This window comes from Zingiber officinale, chromosome 7B, assembly GCF_018446385.1.
Source record: "Zingiber officinale cultivar Zhangliang chromosome 7B, Zo_v1.1, whole genome shotgun sequence".
Classification (NCBI taxonomy): Eukaryota; Viridiplantae; Streptophyta; class Magnoliopsida; order Zingiberales; family Zingiberaceae; genus Zingiber; species Zingiber officinale.
The window spans coordinates 47,278,288-47,305,349 of record NC_055999.1 but is presented as its reverse complement, the minus strand read 5'-3'; the positions used below and the strand labels follow the sequence as shown (position 1 = coordinate 47,305,349).

Sequence of the window (27,062 nt, the reverse complement as noted above, 5' to 3'; positions counted from 1 at the left end):
TCGACCAGTCAAACTAGAGGTTGGCAGTAGATAAAGCTTTATCCACTGTGCCTCACGAGAGGCGCCCTCCAACCCCTTTGGAGGTGCCTTCAACTTCGGATAAGATTTTTCAGGGGCTATAAAAAGACCCCAAGACCTAGGAAATATGTATCAACTCTAGCTATCATTTCCTAGCACATTCCTGTGATTTTTAAGAGTGTAATAGGCTTCTCCGCCTACACGAAGGAGATCTTTTACTGCTTTCTTTTGCCTTGGATTAACTACCACCTATGTTGTAACTACGTAATTCCTTTGTGTCTTTTTGGTTTATTAGTTACTTAATTTTATTTATATAAGTGTGCTACTAATCTAAGTTGAAGAACAAGGAAGGGTTTTATTTTTCTATTACAGGCAATTCACCCCTCCCCTCTTACCAGCCCCACTGCACCAACAGTTGGCTCAGCGTTGGTAAGGCAAAATGACCATGAGTAACAACTTGTATATTTCCTAAGTTATATATTAAAAGATGCAGAATCCTGCTACACCGGTCTTAAAAAATTGGCTTTCGCGCTAGTACTCACCGCTCGGAGACTCCGTCCATACTTCCTATCACATCTGATCATCATGATGACCAACAACACGTTGGGAAGAGTCCTTCTCAACCTAGAAGCATCCGAATAGCTGATCAAATAGACAACCGAGCTAATTGAGTTTGACATGCAATATCAGCCCAGGACAGCAATCAAGGCTCAGGCCTTAGCTAATTCTATCACTAAGGTCCAGAACACCGTGCCAGATTCGACTTGGAGAATATACATAGACGGGTTGTCCACTCTGCAAGGTAATGGAATTGACATTCTCTTGATTTTACCACGGGATGACTAGATGCAATTGTCTGTGCGGCTAGACTATCAGGTCACAAATAATGAAGCCGAATACGAAGCCCTAATAGTCAGCTTGTAGGCTGCTCCTCATGTTGGAGCTACAAAGTCCTTATCAACTCGGATTCTCAGCTGGCCACTCAGTAGCTATTGGAGACATTCGAAATAAGTAGTTCCTAACTCAGGCTATATGCAGAAGCATTCAAGAAGTTGAGGGAAAGCTTCCAAGAATAAAAACTTGATGTTGTGACTGCAAGCACACGGTTGTCGTCAAGTAATAAAATTTATAAAAGTTGATCCCACGAGGATTGAAGATTAAATGCTAGTTGGTTCTACACTTCAAATTTAACTAGACAAAATTGATAATGGGTTGTTATAAGGTTTTCAACTAAAATGTGAAAATAAAAGTAAGAAATAGTTGAGGAAGTCCTTAATTCAGAAAATGTTCTAGGCCAAAAGTTTTATTGTAATGGTGGATGTTGTGCTACGAATTGGCCCATTCCTAGTTCTCTTTGAAGACGAAGAAATTCCGTTCTATTTTAATTTTCCCTGTACAAAAATTGTACAAGTACAGAACTTTTTCTAGCAACCCGCATGTTAGATCAGACATGTGTTTGATCAATCAAGCAAGTTCTTGATGGATCAAAGCACACCTTGATCGAAGTAAAAGATCGCTGGCCTCTTGTGTTGGTATTCAAAATCGTTATAAAGAAAACGAAACTAATTACACAGTGGAATCAAAGAACTAGTTGTATCTTTCCTTTGTAGGTAAAGACCTCTTGATCTTCTGCTGTATTCCTCTCCTCTTCAAGGATCTCTTTGGTCACTAGAATCGGGCCTCTAGACAAGAAGCAATGAGAAAGTTAATGACAACCACCATGACAGAGGGTACTCCCGTCAGGGACCATATCCTAAAGATGATGACTTATTTGAACGAAATACAAATCCTAGGAGGAGAAATTGATGGGGAAATCCAGATCGATATAATTCTCCAGATGCTACCTAGAAGTTTTGAGCATTTTCGCCTGAACTATAATATGAATAAAAGGATGTATTCATTGGCGGAACTACTTACAGAACTTCAGGCAGCAGAAGGGTTATTTCATCATAATTCTCAGATTCACTATGCTGAAAATGGTTTTACTTCTATGTCGAAAGGCAAGAAGAAGAAGAAACAGGTTACATCAGCAAAGAAGGTGAATAAACCTCAAGGTACAGGACATAAAGCTGGAATGAAGAAGCCGAAGGGCAAGTGCTTCATCTTCAAGCAGTCAGGACATTGGAAGGCAGACTGTCCTCGTAGGAAAGAGAATAATAAAGGTATATCTCATTCTCTAGTAGTTGAAACATGTTTAGCGGTGTAATCTATCAGCACCTGGTGTGTAGATACGGGAGCCACTGATCATGTCTGCAACTCTTTGCAGGGGTTCCAGGAAACCCGACGATTATTTGAAGGAGAGATAACCGTCTACATGGGCAATGCTACTAAGGTGGCGGCTGTTGCAGTGGGAGACGTCTACTTATCTTTTGATAGGAATAGAAGTTTGGTTTTAAGAAATTGTCTTTATGTACACAGTTTTAGAAAGAATTTAATTTTAGTTTCTAAACTATATTTGGATGGATATTCTGTTTCCTTTAATAACAATGTGGTTATAAAGAGAAATAGGGTTATTATCTGTTCTGGTGCATTGGTTAGCAATTTATATACTTTAAATCCAATATCTCTCACAAAGTAACAAATGAAAATTAATAACACATCTTCTAATTCTAATAAGAGAAAGGAACCTTCTGAAATGAACTAAACATATCTTTGGCATCGAAGGCTTGGTCATATTAACTTAAGTAAGATTCAAAGTCTTTTAGCTGATGGACTCTTGGGTTCATTAAAGTTGTAAAACTTTTCAACCTGTGAATCTTGCTTGGAAGGTAAAATGACCAAGAGACATTTTAAGGCCAAGGTGTATAGAGCCAAAGATGTGTTAGAACTAGTTCATTCTGATTTGTGTGGTCCTATGTCAATCCAGGCAAGAGGTGGTTATGAATACTTTATCTCTTTTATAAACGATTATTCAAGATACGGATACATTTACTTGATGCGCCGTAAGTCTGAATGCTTTGATAAGTTCAAAGAATATAGGGCTGATGTGGAGAAATGTCTTGGTAAAAGTATCAAGACACTACGGTCTGACCGTGGTAGCAAATACCTCTTTGGAGAGTTTAGGAATTACTTATCAGAAGTTGGGATTCAATCCCAATTATCTAAACCTTGTACACCCCAACAGAATGGTGTGGCAGAACAAAGGAATAAGACTCTTATGGAAATAGTTAGATTGATGATGAGTTATTCAGAATTATCAAATTCATTTTGGGGATATGCTCTGGAAACAGCAATGTACATTCTGAATATGGTACCTTCTAAAACTGTTCCTTCTACTCCCATGGAATTATGGAATGGACGTAAACCTAGTCTGAATCATATCCAGATATGGGGTAGTCTAGCACATGTGCTGAAGGGAGATACTGACAAGTTGGAATCACGTACAGAAGTATGTCTGTTTGTGGGATATCCTAAGGGAACGAAGAGTGGTTTGTTTTATAATCCTAAAAATCAAAAGATCATTGTTAGCACCAATGCTCATTTTTTAGAAGATGATTATGTAATAAACCATAAGCCCATGAGTAAAATTGTTCTAGAAGAAATAAGAGAGGACACGTCTACTTTAGTACCAACGGTACAAGATAAAGTACCACAAGAGACTGAAACACGTGTCACACATGATACACAACCAGAGACAGTGCCTCGTCATAGTGGGAGGGTTGTTAGGCAACCTGAGAGATTCATGTTTTTGGGAGAGTCATCAAACTTGATCCCAGGTAAACATGAACCTGATCCTCGAACATATGATGAAGCACTCCAAGATAAAGATGCAGTATCTTGGCAAAAGGCAATGAATTCTGAAATAGAATCTATGTATTCTAATAAGGTCTGGGAGCTTGTAGAACCACCAAATGGTGTAAAAGCCGTTGGATGCAAGTGGATCTTCAAAAGGAAAAGAGGGACAGACAGGAAGGTAGAAACCTTCAAAGTAAGGCTTGTAGCGAAAGGGTACACTCAGAAAGAAGGAATCGATTATGAGGAGACCTTTTTATCGGTAGCTATACTTAAGTCTTTCCGGATACTCTTATCCATTGCTGCTCATATGGATTATGAGATTTGGCAAATAGATGTCAAGATAGCTTTCCTTAATGGATGTCTTGAAGAAAACATCCATATGAAGCAACCAGATGGGTTCATTGAAAAGGTAAAGAGCATCTAGTATACAAGCTCAATCGGTCTATTTATGGACTGAAGCAAGCTTCATGATCTTGGAACATCTAGTTTAATGAAGTAATCCAGTCATATGGATTTATTCAGTGTCCGGATGAGTCTTGTGTATACAAGAAGTGTAATGGAAACGTGGTGATATTTCTTGTACTATACGTAGATGACATTTTGTTAATTGGCAATAATGTCAAGATGTTATCAGATGTAAGGGTATGGTTGTCCAAACAATTTGATATGAAGGACTCAAGAGAATGTGCACACATTCATGGGATCAAAGTCATAAGGGATCGCAAGAAAAGGATGTTGTGTCTATCTCAAGCTTCATATATAGATACAATCCTTGCTCATTTTAGCATGCAAAACTCCAAAAAAGGTTTTTTACCTTTTAGGCATGGAGTAGCTTTATCTAAAGAGATGTCTCCGAAGACATCAAAGGAGATAGAGGACATGAAGGCAGTTCCTTATGCTTCGGCTGTAGGAAACCTAAAGTATGCAATGTTGTGTACGAGATCAGATATCTATTTTATCGTGGGCATAATTAGCAGATATCAAAGTAACCTGGACAAGGACATTGGACTGCTGTAAAACATATATTGAAGTACCTGAGAAGGACTAGAGATTATATGCTAGTTTACCAAGTAGACGATTTGCTCCCTGTGGGTTACACGGATTCGAACTTCCAATCAGATAGGGACAATAATAAGTCTACATTAGGCTATGTATTTACTCTAGGAGGTGGAGTCATTGCATGGAGGAGTGTTAAGCATAAATGCGTTTCAGACTCAACCATAGAAGCTGAGTATGTGGCAGCCTCTGAGGCAGCCAAAGAAGCTGTATGCCTCAGGAACTTCCTATTGGACTTAGATGTGATTCCTGGTTTGCCCAAAATCATTACAATTTATTGTGATAATAGTGGTGCAGTTGCAAACTTGAAGGAACCACGAGCTCATAAGGCGAGTAAGCATATAGAGCGTAAGTACCACCTGATACGAGACATCGTCAAGTGAGGAGAAGTTGTCATCGCTAAGATTGCATCAGCAGATAACCTGGCAGATCCTTTCACTAAGGCCCTTCTAGCGAAAGCTTTTGATCGGCATGTGGAGGGGATGAGAATCAGATGTATGGCAATAGATATGGCAGCTTAGTCTTTTAGTATAAGTGGGAGATAGTTAGAGTGTATACTAAAAGCCTAGCTTTTGTAAACTTTTATTTTTGAAATAAAAGAATCACATTGGTCAAATGCCTACATTTATTTGTTAAGTGTAGTTATTCAATTAATTTATATTGTAGATAACATGGTGTGTGGTGTCACACACAGAAGATTATGTTATCAGTTCTTTATAAATTATAAACAGAGGCTCACGACTAAGATGGAAAGGAACAAGCCGTAGGAATAGTCATAGTGTAATTAGGTATTAGTTTATCTTGACTAATAAATTACACTAGTACACTCTTAGTGTATTGAGTTGGACCATTTAAGGTAAGTTCTTTTTATACTGACATAATAAAAGAACAAGACCTTAGTTATTATGGAAGTGTGTGCTCTTAATCCTAATATAATAACAAGCACATATATTTAGTATTTATTTCTTTGACTTATCAAAGGATGAGATTTAACTTGATAAATTAATAAGCCCGATAAGTTGGGAAATGATATTACTTATAGTGTGTGTTGTTGATTATAGAGGGAAACTGTGTCCTAGTCATCTAGGTTGAGAATGTCCACAAGAGGAGCTCATAAGGATTGTCATGTTAAACCCCGCAGGTGGACTTAGTCCGAGATGACGATGAAGCTGACTAGTACTACTCTTGGACTACGATATTAATTAAACCGAGTTGTCAGTAACTCAATTAAATTAATAGACATTCGATATCTTAAACACAGGGAGACTAACACACTCATGATAAGAAGGAGCCCATAATGTAATTTGGGATTGGTGCGGTAGTGCAATAATAACTCTCTAGTGGAATGAGTTATTATTGATGAACTTGAGTTGTGTGTTCGGGGCGAACACGGGATGCTTGAGTTCATCGGAAGGCCAAAATTAATTTCTCCTCTAGGTCCCTGTCGTAGCTTCATTAATGCCTCAAATCCACTCATGAAAAGCCCATCTTGGTGACCAAGAGGAGGTCGGCCCATGGCTTGGTGACCAAGCCATAGTGGTCGGCCACTATCTTCTCAAAGAGGGTCGGCCCTTTGTTTGGTGCCCAAGCAAGGAGGGGTTGGCCACCATAATTCAAATAAGGAGGGGTGTTTTGAATTTTTAAAATCTTCTCTTTGTAGATAACTACAAGTTTTAAAAGAAGGATTTTAAATTTACAAAACTTTCCTTATTTGAATTAGGCCACATGATTTAAAAGAAAGTTTAAAAGTTTTAAAACTTTCCTTTTTTAACCATCCTCATGGTTTTGAAAAAAAGGAAGGGGGTTTTAAATTTGAAATTTTATATTTTTGTAACCATGTTAAAAAAGGAAATTTTAGAAGAGAAGTTTTAAAATTTAAAACTTGTTTTAATTTTTAAAACTTTCCTTTTTTAACATCCACATTAGGAAATTAAAAGAGAGCTTGTAAAATTTTATAAGAGCTTTCCTTCTTTACTTATAAAATTTTTACAAAGATTATTTTCCTTCTTTTAAAGGCCGGCCACCCTTGCTTGGTGCCCAAGCAAAGGGCCGACCAATTAATCAATTAAAGGAGAAAAAGAAAAATAAAAGGGGAAAAGGAAAAACAAGAGGAAGATTTTAATTTTTGTAAAAATCATTCCTTATTTGCCTTGGACAAGTATTATATAAGAAGGGGAGGAGAGGCCTCATGATGTATCAATTCTTATTCTCTTGTTGGAGCTCTCTCTTGTGGTCGGTCCTCTCTCTTTCCTTTCCCCTTGCTCTCTTTTGTTCCTTGGTGGTGGTGGTGGCCGAATACTAGAGAAGGGGGAGGAGCTTTTGGGTGGTGTTCAGCTTGGAGGATCGTCGCCCACACGACGTCCGAGAGGAGGCGAGGAACACAGCAGAAGAGCTCGAGGTTATTGGCATACAAAGAAGAGGTATAACTAGTAATTATTTTTCGCATCATGCTTGTTCTTCTTTGTATGAATTCCAAACACAAGAGGCATATGATTCTAGAGTTTCGAATTTGTGATTCGAGTTTGTATTTTTTTTTTGTTTTTCGAATTTGTGATTAGATTGTTCTTTTTGGTTAAACCTAGAGTTATATAAGGATATTAAATATTAGCTTTCCTTAAAAGGCTTTGTCTAGGCGGTGGTGGATGATCTCATACCCAAAAAGGACTAGTGCCTCACCATGCAGTCCTGGAAGTTAATTTTGGAAATTAATATTTAATTGAATTTATAACATAGGTGGATTTGGATCAATAATGTTAAGTATCGTTTGTGATCCAAATCTAAACCATTAAGAACAGATAAGTTAAATTTGGAATCAATAATGTTAAGTTCCATTTGTGATTCCTAATTTAATTTCTAAAGAACACAATAGGTTGTTTAGGAAAGGTTCGACACTTGTACAAAATTTTTGTACAGTGGAGTCGATACGATCTTCCTAGGACCAACCAACACCACCTGGAGGAGGTCTATTCTCCAGTGGCCCAAGGAGATATCTAGGAACTCTAGGGAGATGGTCAATATTTTCATAATCCTGGTATAATGAGGCCACCTACTAACCCATGATATCCGTGGAGTCCATAAACTCATTAATTCTCCTTTGGTGAGTGTAGTAGTCTCCCACAAATTGGATACTCTACTATAGAAATTATCCCTCTTCTGAAACTAGTCCTATACATATTGGAATTGATCATGAGTGAAGTCGCAGTGATCCTCCAACATCTTATGGGAAATGTCTTGCTTTTCATGAAAAGAGTCCAATGATGTACAAAAACTAAAGAAATCAAAGCTAGAAGGTCATGCACTACCATATGCAAATGAATGTCTAGCTGGGTCAGAAAATCCTACCGATGGCAGGCCTCTAGGTGAGGGATACTAGTGATGCTCTCTGGGGATACGGAGGAACCAGGAATTGGATCCTTAATAATCCAATTATTAGGGTTATGAATTGTTGTGCACTCAGAATTTGATAAAGGGACAGGAAACCATTTGAGAGGTTTTAGATCTAGATGGGTCATGAGGCTCATGTAGACTAGTGATTAAACTCTAAAAAGAATTTGCATTGTATCTATGATCAAACTTACGAGGTACCCCCGTAGGTAATCCAAAATAATTATTAAATTCATACAGAATTCAAAGGTAATCATGATTCATTAATCTAAAGCTAATTTTCCCATCATGATCATTGTCAAAAGTGAAATTAGACTCTAAGGAATTTAAAAATTCGAGGATAAGGTGTGGGTAGGTTGGTTTACTAGTGTACATCAATTCACTATATTCTATGTTACCAATCAACCAATCAACATCATCTCTTATTCCCAAACACTCCATAGTTGTACTATCCATATAATATGTACAAACTAATTTATGGCTAAATAGGTTATTAAATCTAAACTTTTTCTCTTCATATCTAAGTAAAATGCCGAACTCATTAGTTTTACTTTCATCTTAAGCTGGGTGCTTCCTTTTTTCCTTTGCAGGTGCCTTCTCCTTCATGGGTTCTTTTCCTTTTCCTTTTTCCTTTCTCAGATCATCCCCTCTGCTAGATCCACTCAACTTGTGAATGCATTTCATGACGTTAGACATATCAAAATATATCCAAGATCGAGAAGATTTATTTGCAAATTAAAAAATTAGATCTAATGGAGAAACGATAAGGAGTGAAAAGAATAGATCTAGAGTTTTGAATAGATAAAGGAAAGATTTATTCAAAGTCTACTCTTTATTTAAATGAGAAAGGGGAAATTTTGAGGGTGGGGAGAGTTGATCTTGTGTAGGAGAAAGAGGTTTTAGAAGGGGAATAGTGTAGAAGAGGTAGGGAAATGAATAGTGGAAGAAAAAGTGAGTTTGAGAAGGCTTGGGAGGTGATATTGTGGCCACCGTAGCCTAAGACACAGCCACAGCTAGGTTTATATCCCAACCGTGTATTTTGGCATGACCCGTGTCAAATGGCAAGGGTTGTGCCAAATTAGCACTGACAAATCCACTTTTCTCCCTTGTGGCCATGCCTTTTGGCACGGGCAGTACCAACATGGTTCTGTTTCTCATCCCGTGCCCATGCCAAATGGCACGACAAGCATCCCTTATTGCTTAGTGTCCGTGCCAAATAGCATGGGAGCTTATTCTGCCCAAAATTGCTCGTGGCAATTGGCACGGACAGAGCCAAAATGGATCTACTATCCTTCCTTTGCTTATGCCAAATGGCACGGGCATGACCTTCTTTCCTCTTTAGGTCATGCCAAATGACACGGTCAGGTCTAAAAACCTGTAAAATGAAAAAACAAAAATGAAGCTATTAGGCTTAACAAAATAGGAAATAATGAAACAAAAGAAAAGAAAACTCTTGGGGTGCCTCCCAAGGAGCACTAGTTTTAGGTCCCAAGCTCGACCTTTGACATGTCTTAACTGGGAGCCTTGGCCTTGAAAGGGAGATGCTCCCCTAAAGACAGCTATGTCAGAAAGATGGTGAAGTCAAACCTAGTTGTTTCCTACTAAAATTGCATCTTGCTTTCCCAAACTAACTGTTATGTCCGGAGGTTGAGTCAGGTGATACAAAAATCGTTCTTGCTTGTCTTCCTCAAATCTACAATTATCTGCAATTAATATTGAAGTACTTGAAGAAGAATTTGAAATTAATTCAAAAGAAGGATACTGTGAAGCTGGGGATAAGTTAAAGTTAAGCTCATTCTCGCCAACTTTCAGTGATAGCTTGTGATTCTTCACGTCTATATTTGCTCCAGCTGTGGTGAGAAAAGGCCCTCCAAGAATTATAGTGATCTTTGGGCCCTCTTCCATGTCCAGGACCACAAAATCTATAGGGATGATAAAATTCCCTACCTCTACCTTCACATCTCCAACTATGCCCAGCGGATATCTGTAGGTGGAATTAGCTAGTTGAAGCGGGATGGTAGTCAGTTTCAGATCACTCAATCCTAGCTTCTTATAAATAGAAAATGGCATGAGACTGACGCTAGTTCCCAGGTCACAAAAGGCTTTGTCAATAATAGTATCTTTGATTTTACATGGTATTGAAAAATTGCCTAGATCTTGGAGTTTAGGAGGCAACGTATTTAGAAGTAATTGTTGGGATTTTCGGGTCGAAAAAACCGCTTTTTCGCGTTGCGAAAACCCCAAATCTCCCATGCCACCGGATCCGTGCGAAGTTTATAAACAAAAATTTTGAGTACGAGTTTACTAAAGCCTAGATCTATAATAGAGAAGGAAGTTACCCTCGATGCGATGCCCTTCGCAATCCCGCTCGTCCAACGGTTCGCCGGATCTCGAGATCGTCAAGCGTACGATCCTCTAGAAGTATCCACACGAACAAACTAGGTGGAGAGACCAAACAAAAGGTGTGCTAGCACCTATGAAGTGTTCGGCCAAGAGAGGAGAGGGAGAAGAAAATTGAGAGCAAGAGGAAGAAGATGGAGTGAATGCCTTGAATTGAAAAAATCAACTCTTTTCCACACAATAAGTGGCCGGCCACAATGGAGTTGTAACCTCCATTCTCATTTAATGTGGTCATTAAAGAGAAGATTTGTAACCTGCATGAGGTGGCACACACATGTGCCAACTATGATGAAGTGACACATCATCATTAGTCCTCCTAATGCCAACTCACAAATGAGGTGGCAAATAGTCAAGTCAAACTTGACTCTTCCTATTCCTCTCAAGTCAAATCAAACTTGACATTATAACTCCCATGGTTGATCAAATCCAACCATTTGATTCAAGCCAATTTAATATAATAAATTTAATTCATTTAATTAAATTGATTCAATGAGTCATAATCTAAATTAGACTCATTGAACACATGAATCAAATTGAGTCCAACTCAATTAGTTCAATTAGGATTACTCTTAATCCAATTTGATTCATCACGTTCTTATAACGTTGGCAATGCTCCTAAACCCATTTAGAAGCATAAGTAATGAGCGGTATCTAGCAATACATCGTTACTACCCAAGTTATAAGAATGTTGAGATCCAACATCACCTTGTGACTACTAATTGTGACTCCTCACAATATATGACAAGTGTCATTCTATCCTAGACATCTAGATTGATCAATATGAGGCATAGACCGTGTCATCCTCTAATCAATCTAAATCTTGAACTCCAAGTAGACTCACTCAATCAAATGAGCTCAATATCTCATATTGACTCATTTGGGCATGGTCATGCACTTCGTGGTCTCACTCTATCAAGAATATCGATGTCACTCCCGTCATATAGGAGGGATAGATACCATCTACATCACTCACATCCCTCTGCATAATTCGTTACATACCCAGTAATCGCCTTTATAGTCCACCCAGTTACGGGTGATGTTTGACGAAGCCAAAGTACGTAACTCCTTATGTAAGGATCCATGGTGATTTCTGGTCCAAGGACTAGTAGTCATATTAATAGCCACATGAGAAAGTATATGACACTCATATAAGGATTCATTATACTTTCTCATGGCGGGTCATTCAGTATACATTCTCCAATGCATACCCATGTGTCAACTTGAAATCTCTATATCCATGACTTGTGAGATCAAGTCATCGAGTTGACCTACATGCTAGTCTCGTCGCATTAACATTGTCCCTGAATGTTAATACTCGACTAGGAATGATTAAGAGTAGTGTTCTCTATATCATCTCACTATCAGTTCAACTAATCGATTGATATAGGTAAGAACCCTCTACTCAAGGACGCTATTATACTTAGTTATTTAGCACCAATACAAGTAAGTATAATAACCAAAACAAATGTCTTTATTAATATACAAGAATATGATACAATGAGTCCATACAACAATCATCAAATGATTGGCTCTAGGACTCTAACTAACAGTAATGCACTAATATCCTCAGTTAGAGCAACAGTCTTGAACCCTTCCTTCTTTCTTTTGCTTGAAATTATACTTCTCATGAATTTAGCAAATTTAGGCATTTGATGCAGGGCATCCAACAATGGTATGTCAATAAAAATCTCCTTGATCTTTTCTAAAATTCTCTCAAACTCTGCATCCTTTTGGGTTGTGAGCAATCTTTGGGGGAATGGAATTGTTTGAATTTCAGTTGCTAGTGAGAGCCCTCCAACCTCGACGACAATCTCCTCTTCCTTCTTATCTTGCTCTAGATATAAGGAAGAAGTAGACGGCTCTTCATTAAGCTTAACTCCATCTTCAACTATAGCGGTCACTTAGGGATTACCCAAGGTCTGTTTGCTCCTTAACTCAATTGCCTTGCAATGCTCCATGGAGTTAAGTTCAAGTTTGCCAGGAAAGTTTCCTTAAACTCTTGAGGAAGAAGAACTAGCTATTTGAGAATCTTGATTCTCAAGAATCTTAATATGTTTGTCCTGGTTGTCCATTCTTGCATTTATCTACATTTCTGAGTTGTCTAACCAGATATTCAATTGCTTGATGTTAGACTTCATTTCATTTTGGTTTGCTAATATCTCCTCAAGTAGCTTTTTGAATTGGCTTGGTTGTGGATTTGATTGTTGCCCTGATTGTTGCCCAAAGTCTTGATTGCTTCTATATGAGAAGTTGGGATGATTTTTCTACCTTGGATTGTAAGGATTTGAGCAAGGATTATTTTGCCTCTGATTGTAGTTACCAATAGCATCATCACACTGTTCCACTTGAGATAAATGCATACTGATAGCTCCAAGAGGACAAACATCCTTCATGTGTTCTAAATCTCCGCATACTTAACAAGATATGGAAATCGCATTCATAGGGCATGCATTCATATTGTCAAATTGCTTCGATAGAGAATCAAGCTTTTCCGTAATTAAGTCAAGGGCATCCACGTTGTATTTTCCTGGTATTTTGATCACTCCCAAACTTGTTTCTGAAGCCCACTGGTGATGATTCTGTGCCACACTTTCAATAATATCCTCCGCTTCATCAAGGCTCTTATTCATTAATGCGCCCCCAGTGGTAAAATCCAAAGAAACCTTTGTTTGATAATTAATCCCATTATAAAAAGTGTGAATCATGAGCCACTTTTCCAATCCATGATGTGGGCAGTCTCTCTCTCAATATTCCTTTAAACCTATCCCAACCTTCATAAAGAGATTCAGAGTTTATTTGCCTGAAACTTGTAATGAGATTTTAGAGGTGTGTTGTTTTATTTGGTGAAAAGAATTTGTCTAAAAAGACTTGCTCACACTGGGTTTAGGGTTTAGGGTTTAGGGTTTGGGGTTTAGAGTTTAGGGTTTAGGGTTTAGGATTTAGGGTTTAGGGTTTAGGGTTTAGGGTTTAAGGTTTAGGATTTAGGGTTTAGGGTTTAGGGTTTAGGGTTTAGGGACTTGCTCGCACTGGGCCCAGGAAGTGATACTGTTTGGAGGCAAAGAATTTAGCCAAGTCTTAACTCTATCCCTCAAAGAAAATCCAAATAATAATAGTCTAATGGCTTTAGGAGGAACTCCATTGATGTGCATCGTGTTATATAATTCATTGAAGTTATCAAAATGATAATTTGAATCCTCCATTGGACCACCACTGTATTGGTGTTGTTGAACCATAGAAATAAAAATTGGCTTCAATTTGAATTGATTGGCCTCAGCTATAGGTCTAGAGAATTGTGGGTGCAGCGGAGGCCGGCAAGAGGGGGGGTGAATTGCTGTAAACAAAAATAAAACTACCCTCCTCATTCTTTCAACTCAATTAATGCAATAGTAAATAAAATAAAGGCAGAAATAAAAATAGAAACCGAATTTAACCTGGTTACAACCAAGAGGGTTGTTAATCCAGGGCAGTAAGTGTAACGCCCCGCCCCTCCTGCTTAAGGGACGGGGGTTACTTTACTTACTTACTTATTACATACTTACTTGCATCTTAATAATCTTTTCTACTTAAAACAGCGGAAGTCTTGTTTATAGAAAAGGTCACATAGCATACTTTACATGATTTTAAGTCATAATACCAGAAAGCATGATTAAATGTCATGGAGTCGTGAAACAATAACATAAACTAAGCATAATTCTTATTGAATAAAAGCAGGTCTTTCTCTCTTAGCCGAGCCACTACCACACACATCCTTCTTGCCCCTCCTGCTGCTCCCTTAGTTCATCCATTCCTTGCCTTTATCTGTGGTACAAGGAAAGTAAGCTATGAGCACACAAGGCTCAGTAAGTCCCTTTCCTACTCACAAAAAAAAAAACGTATAGCATAGCATAATCACAAGGCATAAAGCATGGAGTCAAACTCATCATATCATATAGAAACATCATATCGTAACTTTCATAAACACATAATACAGAACGTCCTATCATATCATGTCATATTAAAAAAAACCTCAACTTGTATCATGGCATATCGTAACATAATCGTAAGGTATCATGGCATATCATGACGTAATCATAAAGTGCATCCTAGCATATTATAACATAATCATAAGTATCATGGAATATCATGGCATAATCATAAAGTATATGTAAGATGACTTTCAAAACATGTATCATGAAAATATATGCAACATGTCTTTTGAAAACTTATTATATACATACTTAAACATAATTTCAACATAAGGAGGGCCCCGGCTTGTACCACATACATAAATGTGCGCGTCCTATGTAGGTCCAAGGTAGCAAGTCTTGGACCCTACAAGGCATACATACTAGGCCCGTTTCTTAGTCTATCGACCTAGGGGCACTTAGGAGCCCATCCCTAACGAGGTCCGTTTCTTAGTTCATCGACCCCGGGGCGCTTATGGAGCCCACCCTTGGTACAAACCATATAAAGTAAAGTAGCATGTCTTACATATCATGATTCTTATCATATCATGCATATCATATTTCTTAACATATCATAAAACATGCATAATTTGGGCACACAGCAATAGCATGCATAATTTGGGCACGCAGCACATCATAATAGCATGCATAATTTGGGCACACAGCTCATCATAATAGCATGCATAATTTGGGCACACAGCACATCATAAGAGTTATCAACATGCATAGATCATGGGAATACATAAATAACATAGAAGCATAGCAAGTTCTTATCATATCATGAAGCATGACATGTGAGACACATGGGGATCATAATTAGGTCTCTAACCCTAATATCACATAGTGGCTGAAACATATGGTTGTAACTTAGGTTAACAATCAACATATAAGCATGTGAACCTTAAACCAATATCATATCATATATCATAAGGAACATCATGAGCATGTTTAGTTTAGGTTCTAGGTTTCCTAAGCTTATAAACTTGCCATGGCCGAATCTTATCAAGCCTTACATTTGGTTAAAAATCAACATACAAGCATGTGAACTCTAAACCAATATCATATCATATATCATGAGGAACATCATAAGCATGTTTAGTTTAGGTTCTAGGTTTCCTAAGCTTATAAACTTGTCATGGCTGAATCCTATCAAGCATCACATTTGGTTAAAATCAACATACAAGCATGTGAACTCTAAACCAATATCATATCATATATCATAAGGAACATCATAAGCATGTTTAGTTTAGGTTCTAGGTTTCCTAAGCTTATAAACTTGTCATGGCCGAATCCTATCAAGCATCACATTTGGTTAAAATCAACATACAAGCATGTGAACTCTAAACCAATATCATATCATATATCATAAGGAACATCATGAGCATGTTTAGTTTAGGTTCTAAGTTTCCTAGGCTTATAAACTTACCATGGCCGAAACTTGTTAATCATGTAACTAGGTTTCATGTGGCATAAAAGCATGGCAAACCCTAAACCATTTTCATAGTATTTATTGCAAAGAACATCATGAGCATGTTTAGTTTGAGTTCTTGGTTTCCTAGGCATATAAACTTGTTGTGGCCGAAAGTTCATGGAGCATGAAATAAAATTCAAACTAACCTACAAGCATGAGCATGTCATGCTAACTTCATATCTTGTCTTAAGGAAAATCATGGCATGCTTGGTTTAGGTTTAAAGTTTTCCTAGGCCCTTAATCCTACCATGGCCGAATGTTTATGAGCATGAAATAAAGTTCAAATCAACATACAAGCATGAGCATATCATGTTAACTTCATATCTTATCTTAAGAAACATCATGGCATGCTTAGATTAGGTTTAAAGTTCTCCTAGGCTCTTAATATTATCATGGCCAAAAGTTGAAAGAGAGACATCCTAATTCCAAGCAACATACAAGTATGAGAAATGTAAACAACTCTCTTATCATAGGGTACATATCATAAAAACAAAGGGAGCATGTTTAGTTTGAGTCTTAAGCTTACCTAGTTCTTTTATTCATGCTTGGCCAAGAGTCTAGGATCATGAATCTAAGTTCTAACTAAACATTCTAGCATAGAAACAATAGATTAACCCCCTACCATAAGATACATGTTACAAGAAACATATTGAGCATATCCTAGTTGGGTCTTAAAATTTCCTAGGTCTTTCTTCTTTTTTTTTGTCTTGGCCGAAATTTCATGAAGAACTCCTAGGTTTTTAAGCAATCTAACCTCATGGAAGAACATATGAACTATTCTACCACAGGTGAGGGGAAACATACATATTTTCGCTTGTTGTTCCTTAAGAAAATGATACCCTTGTGAGGAGGAAGAAGAAACTTTTCTTCCTAGTTTTCCCTTTTTTTTACTTCTTCTTGTAAGAGATAATCCTTGAGACTCCTTCTTGGAAATTTGTTTTCTTAGGGAGGAAACCTTGACTTTTGAGAATGAGGGAGAGGAGCTCTAAGTTTTGGTGGAGAAGGAAAAAGGAGGAGGAAGAAGAAGAATTAGCAATTCTCTTTCTCTTTTCTCCTCTAAATCCTATTTTTTCATCATGGGAATGAATCATGTCCTTATTCATTCCCCCTTAACTCCTCTATCTCTTCCCTCTTTAATTCCCACGAAAATTAGAAGGAAAAGAGGGTAGGAAGGCAATTTGCCTTTTTCTTGCTCCCTCTCTTAACCAAGAGGAAGAGAAGGTAAGCAACTTGGTTTTCTCTTGCTCTTTTACTTAGTTCTTTCTTCTCACCTTTAACTACAATTTCCATTCCTTTCTATCCATCTATTATTCATTATTCTAGTGGTTATCATACACCAATTTAACTCTATTATTTGTGGGAGGTTCAAGGTTCAAACCTTCACCTCTCTTTCTTTTTATTTCTATTATTTCTTTTGATTCCTCTTACTTTTATGCTCTAACGAAAAATAATACTCATATCTTATAATTTCATGGGTGTTACAGTAAGAAAGCACACTAAGAAAATTCTCCTTTGCTGAAGGCGGAGAAGCCTTTTACACTCTAATGGCTCAGAACTACTGTTAGGAAATGCTTGCAGAGTTGAATGTAGAAGTTTTTATTAATTTCTAGCTCCAGGGGTCCTTTTATAGCCCCTGGAAATTCTATCCCGAAGCTCCAAGGCGCCTCCATTGAGGGTCTAAGGCGCCTCCAAGCTGGGTCAGCGGATAAAACTTTATCCACGCACGAACGGTCTGTTTGACCAGGTTGAAGGCGCCTTAAACAAGGCTGAAGGCGCCTTCAACCAGCTTGAGGTGCCTTCAACCAGATTGAAGGCGCCTTCAACCTTGTTGAAGGCGCCTTGAGCAGTGATTCTAGCACTGCTTCTTTCCGGCTTTGGCTTCCAATGCTCTGAACTTTTGGGTGATTGCGGCCAACCGAAATAGGGCTCACCCGAACATAATTTTTGGCCTTTTCCTCGAGCAGCCTTCCGTCTCGGCTTAACGTCCCTCGAACACCGCGCACGCTCTTCACGCCCTCCGGAGTACTCTTCCGCAACTCTCTCGTCCTTCGGACGCACCGAGCCCGTCGGCTCCCTTCCCGTGCCGTCCTTCTCGCTAGCTACGTCTTCCACTCGACTTCCTATGCTCCTAAGCTCCTGCACACTCAGACACAGGGATCAAACACAAAGCAGGACCTAACCAACTTGGTTGATCACATCAAAACTACCAAGGGGTCTAACAATCTCCCCCTTTTTTATGTGCATCAACCCAAGTTCAAGTTAGGGTTAAAATAGACATAAATAGTAATTTTAAAGGAAATTACTAAATTAACATATTTAAGCATAAATTTGCAATAAATAGAATTGCAACACACTTTAGTAAAAAATGTAAAAAAAAAATTTAATTTTTAATTTTCCTAACTCCCCCTTGAATTTTTAGACAAATTTTCTAAGCAAAAATGAATTAAAAAAAATTCTATGTAAACTAATTTTTAAATGTTCCCCAAAAAAATTTCTAAGCCAAGTTTTTTAGAATTTTTCCAGGAAAAAAATTTCTAACAAAAAAAAATTTTTAAGTCAGAATTTTCAAGAAAAATTTCTAAGTAAAAGAAATTTTTTGTTTATTTAAAAAATATTTGATAAACTTTCAAAACATTATTTAATTCTAGTTTTTAATACTTTTTTAGAAAGTTAATTAAACATTTTATTTCAATATTTCAGCTTCCAGGTCGTGGCGAGGTATTAGGTCTTCTTGGTTATTGGAGCAACAACCACTTCCTTAGACAAAGCCTTCATAAAGAATTTCAATGTTTAATTTTTTCACTGTAAGCTTTTAACTAAAAGTGAAATTTAAACTAATAAAGATTTTGTAACCAATAAAAGTTCCTTCTTACAGGGTTGGTCAAAAACTTAGGAGGTACATGATTTTTGGGCACTTTTCTAAGTTGACCCTTGTTTTCTAATGTACCAATTTAATTTTCCATAAGTTCTTAATTTTGATTTAGGAAATTTATTTAAGCATGCATTAGATTTCATTCTTTCAATTTCTAATTTTAATTTATCATTTTCTGATTTTATACTATCGTACATCTCAAGTGGACATGCTTTTGCTAATTTCATTTTCAATTCTTTATTTTCTTTTTCTAATTCGAATAAGTCTTTAGAAAGTAATTTAATAAATCGAAAAGATTGAGACGGGGTTAGATTGCGTACCTTACTTACTTGATCTGGTGACGCTCCCCCTTCACTACTGCTTTCTTCTTCTGATATTCCTCCCCCTTCATCGATGCTCATCTCTGAGCTAGACGTTTCTTCTAGCTGATGGTTAGCTAGTAGAGCTAATCCTGAGAATTCTTCGACTTCTGACTCGGAGGATGAAGAGTCATCCCATGTCGCCTTCAGGTTTTTGTGCTTGGGTCGAGCTGGCTTCTTGCTTCTTTCCTTATCTTTCTGTTTGCTCTTCAATTTTGGGCAATCATCCTTGATGTGGCCTTCTTCGTTGCAATTGTAGCACCGGACTATCCTTCCTTTTTGATGACATTTACTTGACTGCGATCTAAACTTGTTAGATTTAAAAAACTTATTAAAACGTCTTACCATTAACGCAACTTCGTTTTCATTGATTAACGCTTCGGAGTCGGGATCATCCTTTTCAACTCGTAGGGCAACGATGAGGTTCGACTTCTCTACTGGTTTTTCTGCAAGTCGAGACTCGTGAAGTTCGAAAGTTGAAAACAAGTTTTCTAAACTACTTACCTCAAAGTCCTTAGAGATGTAGTAAGCATCTACTAAGGACGCCCATTCTGAAGTCCTCGGGAAGGCATTGAGCATGTATCAGATGGAATCTCGGTTGGTTACTTCTTCTCCAAGGTTCGTTAGTTGCGTTATCAGTTCCTTGATTCTCGCTTGAAGTTGTGTTACCTTCTCGCCGTTGTTCATCCGAAGGTTTGTTTGTTGTGTCCGGAGGATGTCGCGTCGCGCCAGCTTCGCTTTAGAGGTACCTTCGTGAAGCTCCAGGAATTCCTCCCAGAGATCTTTCGCTAAGTCGTAGCTTCCGATCCGACTTACCTCCTGAGGTGGCAGAACGCTGAGGAGGTAGAATTCAGCTTTTCCGTTGGCGACGAAATCGGCTTGCTCCTTCTTGCTCTACGTGTTTTCTTCTTTATCTTTAGGAGCTGCAAAACCATATTTCATAGTAATTAAAATATCAAAGTCTGTTTTAAAGAATACCTCCATTTTTCGCTTCCATGTAGCGAAATCTCCGTCAAACTTCGGGGGATGGATGTTCGCTCCGACCATCATCTTGATCGTAGTGCTTCAGTTGGCGATTAGTCCTTCTGAGGCGATCAGGCTCTGATACCAATTGTGGGTGCAGTGGAGGCCGGCAAGAGGGGGGGGTGAATTACTGTAAACAAAAATAAAACTACCCTCCCCATTCTTTCAACTCAATTAATGCAATAGTAAATAAAATAAAGGTAAAAATAAAAGCAGAAACCGAATTTAACCTGGTTACAACCAAGAGGGTTGTTAATCCAGGGCAGTAAGAAAGCACACTAAGAAAATTCTCCTTTGCTGAAGGCGGAGAAGCCTTTTACACTCTAATGGCTCAGAACTACTGCTAGGAAATGCTTACAGAGTTGAATGTAGAAGTTTTTATTAATTCCTAGCTCCAGGGGTCCTTTTATAGCCCTTGGAAATTCTATCCCGAAGCTCCAAGGCGCCTCCATTGAGGGTCTAAGGAGCCTCCAGCTGGATCAGCGGATAAAACTTTATCCACGCACGAACGATCTGTTTGACCAGGTTGAAGGCGCCTTAAACAAGGCTGAAGGCGCCTTCAACCAGCTTTAGGCGCCTTCAACCAGATTGAAGGAGCCTTCAAGCTGCAGGCGCCTTCAACCTTGTTGAAGGCGCCTTGAGCAGTGATTCCAGCACTGCTCCTTTCCGGCTTTGGCTTCTGATGCTCTAAACTTTTGGATGATTGCGGCCAACCTAAATAGGGCTCACCCGAACCCAATTTCTGGTCTTTTCCTCGAGCAGCCTTCCATCCCGGCTTCACGTCCCTCGAACACCGCGCACGCTCTTCACGCCCACCGGAGTACTCTTCCGCAGCTCTCTCATTTTTTGGACGCACCGAGCCCGTCGGCTCCCTTCCCGTGCCGTCCTTCTCACTAGCTGTGTCTTCCGCTCGACTTCCTACGCTCCTAAGCTCCTGCACACTCAGACACAGGGATCAAACATAAAGCAGGACCTAACCAACTTGGTTGATCACATCAAAACTACCATGGGGTCTAACATAGAGATACTGAATCTTGGTCCTCTTACATAAGGCATTGCATAATCCTGCAAAGGTTTATTTTCCATAGCCCTTTATTCTTCCTTGATGCGCGTAGATCTTATGATCATTTATACATGTTTTGACGCACATTCACATACTTTATTCACGTATATTCTATGTATGTTCACCTCTCTTAGAATATATTCAGCATAAATAATCTTTTGTTCAAAGATCTGCTCTTTGTATGCTTTCTACATGACAGGACGTGATTTGGAGCAAAAATAAAGCTTAAGTGGAGTCTAGAGCTTCCAAGGTGCCGTGTCCAAGCCGTGTGAAATTTCTACGCTGCAGACTAAAACCAAAATGTCCATAACTTTATGTTCAGTTGGAGTTTTGGGCTGTTCTTTATACCAAATTATAGATAACTTCAAGATATACAACTTTGATGAAGACCTCAACTCAAGATTACCATGTTAAGATATGATAAATGTTGGGAATTTCGGACCGTAAAAACCGCCTTTTGCGTTGCGGAAACTGCGAACCCCAAGCCACCGGATCCGTGCGAAGATAAAATTTTCGAAAAACATTGTGAGTACGAGTTTCTTATGCTAGTTCTAAACTAGATCTACAAGGAGAAGGAATTTACCCTCGATGCAATGCCCTTCGCAATCCCGCTCGTCCAACGGTTCGCCGGATCTCGAGATCGTCAGGTGTACGATCCTCTAGAAGTATCCACACGAACAAACTAGGTGGAGAAGACCAAACAAAGGTGTGCTAGCACCTTAGATGGTTCAGCCAAGGAGGAGGAGAGGGAGAGCAAGAAGAGAGGAAGAAGGAGGAATGAATGCCTTGAATGAAAATCAAATTTTCATCCACACTATAAGTGGTCGGCCACTATTGGAGTTGTAACCTCCATTCTCATTTAATGTGGCCATTAAAGAGGAGATTTGTAACCTCCATGAGGTGGCACACACATGTTCTAAATATGATGATGTGGCATATCATCATTAGGCCACTTAATGCCAACTCACAAATGAGGTGGCATATAGTCAAGTCAAACTTGACTTTTCCTCTTCCTCTCAAGTCAAGTCAAACTTGACATTATAACTCCCATGGTTGATCAAATCCAACCATTTGATTCAAGCCAATTTAATTTAATGAATCTAATTCATTTAATTAAATTGATTCAATGAGTCATAATCTAAATTAGACTCATTGAACACATGAATCAAATTGAGTCCAACTCAATTAGTTTAATTAGGATTACTCTTAATCCAATTTGATTCATCACATGAATCTATCTTCTTGGTTCATCATATGAACCTAATCTCCATCTAATTGTCCTTTGTGTGTGACCATATAGGTTCTTATAACGTTGGCAATGCTCCTAAACCCATTTAGAAGCATAAGTAATGAGCGGTATCTAGCAACACATCATTACTACCCAAGTTATAATAATGTTGAGATCCAACATCACCTTGTGACTACTAATTGTGACTCCTCACAATATATGACAAGTGCCCTTCTATCCTTGACATCTAGATTGATCAATGTGAGGCATAGACCGTGTCATCCTCTAATCAATCTAAATCTTGAACTCCAAGTAGACTCACTCAATTAAATGAGCTCAACATCTCATATTGACTTATTTGGGCATGGCCATGCACTTAGTGGTCTCACTCTATCAAGAATATCGATGTCACTCCCGTCATATAGGAGGGATAGATCCCATCTACATCACTCACATCCCTCTGCAAAATTTGTTACATACCCAGTAATCGCCTTTATAGTCCACCCAATTATGGGTGACGTTTGACGAAATCAAGGTACATAACTCCTTATGTAGGAATCCATGGTGACTTCAGGTCTAAGGACTAGTAGTCATACTAATAGCCACATGAGAAAGTATATGACACTCATATAACGATCCATGATACTTTCTCATGGTGGGTCATTTAGTATACATTCTCCAATGCATACCCATGTGTCAACTTGATATCTCTATATCCATGACTTGTGAGATCAAGTCATCGAGTTGACCTACATGTTAGTCTTATTGCATTAACATTGTCCCTGAATGTTAATACTCGACTAGGAATGATTAAGAGTAGTGTTCCCTATATCATCTCACTATCGATTCAACCAATCGATTGATATAAGTAAGAACCTTCTACTCAAGGATACTATTATACTTAGTTTATTTGGCACCAATACAAGTAAGCATAATAACCAAAAAATCAAATGCCTTTATTGTTAGGATGTATACTAAAAGTCTAGCTTTTGGTATAAACATTTATCTAGAAATAAGAATCACATTGGTCAAATGTCTACATTTAAGATAAATGTAGTTGTTCAATTAATTTATATTGTAGATAACATGGTGTGTGGTGTCACACACAGAGAATCATGTTATCAGTACCTTATAAATTATAAACAGTAGCTCGTAGTGTAATTATCTATTAGTTTATCTTAACTATATAATTATTCTAGTACACTTAGAGTGTATTGAGTAGGACCATTAGATGTCATTTCTTTTATACTGACTTTATAAAGGAACAAAGACCTCAGTTACTATGGAAGTGTGTGCTCTTAATCCTAATATAATAACAAGCACATATATTTGATATTTATTTCTTTAATTTATCAATGGGTGAGATTTAGTTCGATAAATCAATAAGCCCGATAAGTTGGGAAATGATATTACTTATAGTGTATGTTGTTGATTATAGAAGGAAACTGTGTCCTAGTAATCTAGGTTGAGAATGACCCCAAGAGAAGCTCATAAGGATTGTCATGTTAAACCCTGCAGGTGGACTTAGTCCGACATGACAATAAGGTTGAGTGGTACTACTCTTGGACTAAGATATTAATTAAATGAGTTGTCAGTAACTCACTTAATTAGTGGATATTCGACATCTTAAACACAGGGAGACTAATACACTCATAATAAGAAGGAGCCCAAAATTTAATTTGGGATTGGTGCGGTAGTTCAATAATAGTTCTCTAGTGGAATGAATTATTATTGATAAAATTAAGTTGTGTGTTCGGGGCGAACACGGGATGCTTAATTTTATCAGGAGACCAAAACCAATTCCTCCTCTCGGTCCCTATCGTAGCCTCTTAAATTATAGAGTACTATACCCACCTATACCCACCTTCTTACCCATCCTATAGGGGTCGGCCAAGCTAGCTTGGAGACCAAGCTAGGGCCGGCCATGGCTTGGTTCATGGGTGAATTCATGTGGCCGGCCCTAACTTGAACTCAAGCTTAGGTGGCCGGCCCTATTAAAATAAAAAGAAATTTTAATTTTAAAAATTTTTCTTATGTGGATAATATGATTTAAAAGAGAGTTTAAAAATTTAAATCTTTCCTTTTATAAGATTCTACAAAAGATTAAGAGAAGAGCTAAATCTCTTTCCATATTTGTAGATTAAAAGGTTGATTTTAATTTTGGTAAAATCTTTCCTTTTAATCATGTTCATGATTTAAAAGAAAGTTTAAAAATTAAAAATTCTCTTTTATTAGTTTCTACAAAAGATTAAGAAAAGATTTAATATCTTTCCTTATTTGTATATTGAAAGGAGATTTTAATTTTTAGAGATAACTTTCCTTTTTGGAAATTATCCACATGTTTAAGAGAAAGATTTTAATTTATAAAATTTCCTTTTTATTAACCAATCATGAAGGGATAAAAATTATTGGAGAAATTTTTTATAAATTTCTGGAGACAAATTAGGAAGTTTTAATTAATTAAAACTTTTCTTGTTTTGGGGAGAAGAGTGGTCGGCCAAATAAATTGGAGAAGAGAAAATTATTTTTAATTAAATAAATTTTTCTTTTCATGGCAAAAGAATTAAGGAAGTTTTTATTTAAATTTCCTTATTTGCCAAGACCAAGGATTATAAAAGAGGGGGTAGAGGTGCCTTCATGACGAATGACTCTATTCTTTTTCTTCCTCTCTTTTCTTCCTTGGTGTGGCCGGCCCTAGGGGTTCCCCTTCCCCTTCTCTCTTCTCCTTCTTGTGGCCGAGACTTCATCACCTCTTGGAGACATAGAAGTGGCCGGATCTAGCTTGGAGAAAAGGATAGAAAGGAGGCTTGTTTCTTGCATCCCTTGGAGCTTGGTTGGTGGAAAAAGTTCTTCATCCTTTGGAAGTTTTTGCTTGGCCGAAACTTGAAGGAAGGAAGAAGAAGGTGCCTTGGTGGTTCTCATCTCAGAAGATCATTGCCCACACAATGTCCGAGGTTAGAAGAGGAATATGGTAGAAGATCAAGAGGTTATTAAAAGTTCACAAAGAAAGGTATAACTAGTAATTATTTTCCGCATCATACTAGTTTTATTTCATTGTAAAAATACCAAATACAAGAGGCATGTGATTCTAGGTTTCGAATTAGTTTTCGATGTTGTGTTCTTTTGTTTTCTTTTCGAACTTGTGCTTCGATTGTTCTTTTTAGTTAACCTAGATTTATTTAAGGAAATTAAATATTAACTTTCCTTAAGAGGCTTTGTCTAGCCGGTAGTGGTTGCTCCCATATCCAAGAAGGCCAAGTGCCTCGCCATGCAGTCCTGGAAGCCAAATTTGGAAATTAATATTTAATCAACTTTGTAACCTAGGTGATTTGGATCGAACGTGTTAAGTTCTGTAGGAGATCCAAGTCTAAACCTAAAAGAACAAATAAATTAAACTTAGGATCAAACGTGTTAAGTTCCGCAGGCGATCCAAGTTTAATTTCAAAGAACACATGGTAGCTAGGAAAAGGTTCATACCTTTGTACAAAATTTTTGTACAGTGGAACCGATAGGTTTTTCGAATAGCAACCAACATTTATATATAAGAATATGATACAATGAGTCCATACAACAATCATCAAATGATTAGCTCTAGGGCTCTAACTAACAATCTCCCACTAGCACTAGTGCCAATCAGTATAGGCTCTAAGGCCTAATGACCTAGTGTGACCATCATGCTTTCTCTATGCCAAAGCCTTGGTCAAGGGATCTGCGATATTAGCCTCTGTAGGTACTCTGCAAATCTTCACATCTCCTCTATCGATAATCTCTCGAATGAGATAGAAGTGTCGTAGTATGTGTTTGGTCCGCTGGTGTGAGCGAGGTTCCTTAGCCTATGCTATAGCTCCATTGTTGTCACAATAGAGCTCAATAGGGTCAGTGATACTAGGAACCACCCCAAGTTCAGTGATGAACTTACGGATCCAAACTGCCTCCTTTGCTGCTTCTGATGCAGCAATATACTCGGCCTCTGTCGTAGAATCAGCTATTGTGTCCTGCTTCGAACTCTTCCAGCTCACAACACCACCATTTATGCAAAACACGAACCCTGACTGTGATCGATAATCATCCTGGTCGGTGTGGAAGCTGGCATCACTGTAACCCTTTACAGCTAGCTCGTCATCGCCTCCATATATCAAGAAATATTCTTTAGTCCTTCTTAAGTACTTAAGAATATTCTTGACCGCTATCCAGTGACTTTCACCTGGATCTGACTGATATCTGCTCGTCATGCTCAAAGCATACGAGACATCAAGATGAGTACATAGCATGGCGTACATGATAGATCCTATGGCTGAAGCATAAGGGATCTGATCCATGCGGTCTCTCTCCTCTCTAGAAGAGGGACCTTGAGTCTTCGAAAGACTCACGCCATGTGACATCAGCAGAAATCCCTTCTTGGAGTTCTGCATGGCAAACCGAAGGAGTACCTTGTCAATGTATACACTCTGACTTAGGCCAAGCAATCTCTTAGATCTATCTCTATAGATCTGTATCCCTAGAATGCGG

The 27,062-nt window shown here is 38.1% G+C and overlaps 1 non-coding gene across 1 annotated transcript; it reads left to right on the top strand.

Moving 5' to 3' along the window:
• The first annotated feature begins 13,311 nt into the window (after positions 1-13,311).
• LOC122007613 lies at positions 13,312-13,413 on the top strand. The gene has a single exon (XR_006119067.1). It is a non-coding gene; the product is annotated as a small nucleolar RNA R71 (small nucleolar RNA).
• The last annotated feature ends 13,649 nt before the right edge of the window (positions 13,414-27,062 follow it).